Source organism: Peromyscus maniculatus, chromosome 11 (genome assembly GCF_049852395.1).
Source record: "Peromyscus maniculatus bairdii isolate BWxNUB_F1_BW_parent chromosome 11, HU_Pman_BW_mat_3.1, whole genome shotgun sequence".
Classification (NCBI taxonomy): Eukaryota; Metazoa; Chordata; class Mammalia; order Rodentia; family Cricetidae; genus Peromyscus; species Peromyscus maniculatus.
In genome coordinates, this window is record NC_134862.1 from 55,776,142 (window position 1) to 55,779,228 (window position 3,087).

Below are 3,087 nucleotides of genomic sequence, written 5' to 3' on the forward strand. Positions count from 1 at the left end.
TTAAAAAAAAGGCCAAAACATGGATAATAATGAAAATGTCTTAGTACTAAATAGAGAAATATGAATTGTTTGCTAAGAGGTACCTATGTGTAAAATTTGTACCGTCATAAAGAATTAAAACACATGTACACACAGGTGTGTTTATTTATTTAGGTTTTATACCAATAAATGTTTAACAAGGTAGGCAAGTGTGCCAGGTTGGTTTTAGTCAACATGATGCAGAAAAGATACACCAGGGAAGAAAGAAATTCAACTGAGGATCTGCCTCCAAGATGTTTGTCTGTCAACATGTCTGTTGTACATTGTCATGATTGTTGATTGATGTGAGAAGGTCCAGCCCATGGTGGGAGGTGCCAACACTGGGGAGGTGGTCCTGAGTCAAATAAGAATGTTGGCTGTGTATGAGACAGGAACCAATATAGTAAGCAGTATTCCTCTTCAGGCTTTGCTTAATTCCTTACCTCTATGTTCCTGCTTTGGTTTCCTGCCCTGGCTTCTTTTGATGATGAGCTACATTCTGCAAGTGGAGATAAATGCTTTTCTCCCTAAGGTTGTTTTTTGTTTATTTGGAGCTTTTTGTTTGCTTGTTCGTTGTTGTTCTGTGGTAATGGTGGTGTTTTTCACAATAATACAAAGCAAACTAGGGCAACAAGTAAAATATCTTCTCGGTAAAATGACAGTAAGCTTAGAAATATATTTATCATTATCTTGTGCTAATAAAGACTGAAGATTTAATAACCATAATCCAAACATTGCAATATAGATGTATATCACAGAGAAAATTTTCACATATATACCAACATACACATAGGAAAATTTTCATAGTATCATAGCTTTCAAAAGTAATATGACAAAGCAGTTCATATATTTATGGATGACAGAATTAACAAGCATGATCTATTCATAGTATGGGATTCAATGTAATATAAATATGCTGTATGAATGAGGGGATTTGATGATCAAGTTTTGCTAGCTTAAATCTCTCAAAGAGAGATTAAATATTATAATTTAAATTTCTGTAGCATAAGCAAACTAGACAATATAATTGCATGGATATATATATATATATATATATATATATATGTCTGTTTGTATATGTATGTATATGTGTAGTATATTATATGCATACACATATCTAAAGTTTTGTAGAAGGAAATGGGAAAAGGCATAAACATATCCAAACCAAGGCATTTACATTTTAGGAAAGGTAGGGAAAAGATCAAAGGGGCACATCCAGTGGTTTATAGTTTATTAATTTTCCTGTGATGAATATGAAATGTCCTTCTCCATCTCTTTCGATTGATTTTAGTTTGAAGTCTATTTTGTTGGATATTAGGATAGCTACACCAGCTTGTTTCTTAGGTCCATTTGATTGGAAAATCTTTTCCCAACCCTTTACTATGACGTAATTCTGTCTTTGGGGTTGAGGTGTGTTTCCTGTATGCAGCAGAAGGATGGGTCCTGTTTTTGTACCCATTCTGTTAGCCTGTGTCTTTCTTTTTCTTTCTTTCCTTTTTTTTTTCTTTCTTTTCAGGAAGCGTTTATTGTTGCTCCAAGGACGAGAGCTCGTATGGTTGACACAGCCTTCACAGCAAGTCCTGCATTGCCTTGCCGAGCTACAGAATCTTGGTCTTTGCGGACATATCGACGTATTTCTCCCCAATTCGGACAATCATCCCACCCATGATTTCTTCACCTCCAATTTCCATACTTGGCCTTGCCTCAGGAAGCTATTCAGCACTTTCATTAACTCAGAGAGAACAGCTTCTTCTAAAGGAGATGCTGTGGTCACCGTGCAGGGCACTTCTCCACGGTGGACACTCATGATGGTGGAAAAGGCAGAGATGACTCCCTGGGCATTGCTCAGGCGACCGTTTTCAGCAAGTAAGCTCATGAGGTTGGCTGTCAGTGGAGAGAACTTTTCCTCTGTTGAGATATCCTTCAGACTTTTCACTTGGATGGAGCGTTTTGATGTTGGGATTCAGAACAGCAAGAGACACATTGGGATCCTTCAGGAGTTTCCCCACACGCAGCAACTCCTTCTCCACTTGGTCCAGCTTATTCTGTTTAGATGCCTCAGAGTAAAGAGCAGTGGCTAGCGCCCTTCGATGCGGTATATCTGCACAGGGGGCCTCACAAGCTTATCAACTGCCCTGACCACAGACATACTGAAGCTCCGCACCTGTCAGGACAGCCGGAACACTGCTAGGGCAGCCATCTTTTCCCAGGCGGCTGTAGGTCAAACTCAAGTCAGGAAGAGCCCAAATGGCACCATAGCCTGTGTCTTTTTATAGATGAATTGAGACCATGGATATTGAAAGACATTAATGATCAGTGATTGTTAATTCCTGTTATTTTTGATTACGTAAGTGGTGGTAGTAGCGTTTGTCTTTTCCTCCATTTCTTTAAGGGAAATTTTTATTTCCCCTTTATGGGCCTCTGTCATTTTTATAAAGTTATTTTTAAGGTCATTTTCATCGGTTTCCTCTGTGTTGGGAAGTTCAGGTCTTGCTCTTCTAGGACCACTAGTTTCTGGTGGTGCCATATTGCTCTTTACGATGTTGAATGTATTTTTTACTCTGCCATCTACCCTCCAATTGGTGCAGGTGGAGTCTGTGCCTCTGGGGGTCCCTCTTCTTCCAATAGGTGCAAGTGGGTCCCGCTGATCTGATAGTCGCCCTTCTGCCATTCTCAGCCTGAGGTGGGTGGGGTACGGGTGCAAGCTGTACCCCTGGGGTCTAGGACCTAGAGAGCAGGTCTGTTCAGCTCGGCACTCAGACACTCACCTCTTCTACCAATTCGGTGCAAGGGACTGTGGTTGAAGTGGTCACTGATGGTTGGAAGCTGCTGCTGCTGCTGCTGCTGCTGCTGCTGCTGCTGCTGCTGCTGCTGCTGCTGCTTCTGGGTTGCTGAGAATGGGGTGGGTGGAGCAGGGCTGTGGGTTGTGCCCCTAGGGCCTAGGACCTAGAGACAACTTATTAAATTTTTTAAGGTCTTAATATCCCCATTCTCAATCTGGTACATGAGTATGCTGATGTATCACTTTTTAATTGTGATTACATTCCACATCTTTTTACAGGAGGAGTA

The 3,087-nt window shown here is 40.8% G+C and overlaps 1 pseudogene; it reads right to left on the bottom strand.

Moving 5' to 3' along the window:
- Positions 1-1,507: 1,507 nt before the first annotated feature.
- Positions 1,508-2,218, bottom strand: LOC102914948 (ATP synthase peripheral stalk subunit OSCP, mitochondrial pseudogene; annotated as a pseudogene).
- Positions 2,219-3,087: the final 869 nt, after the last annotated feature.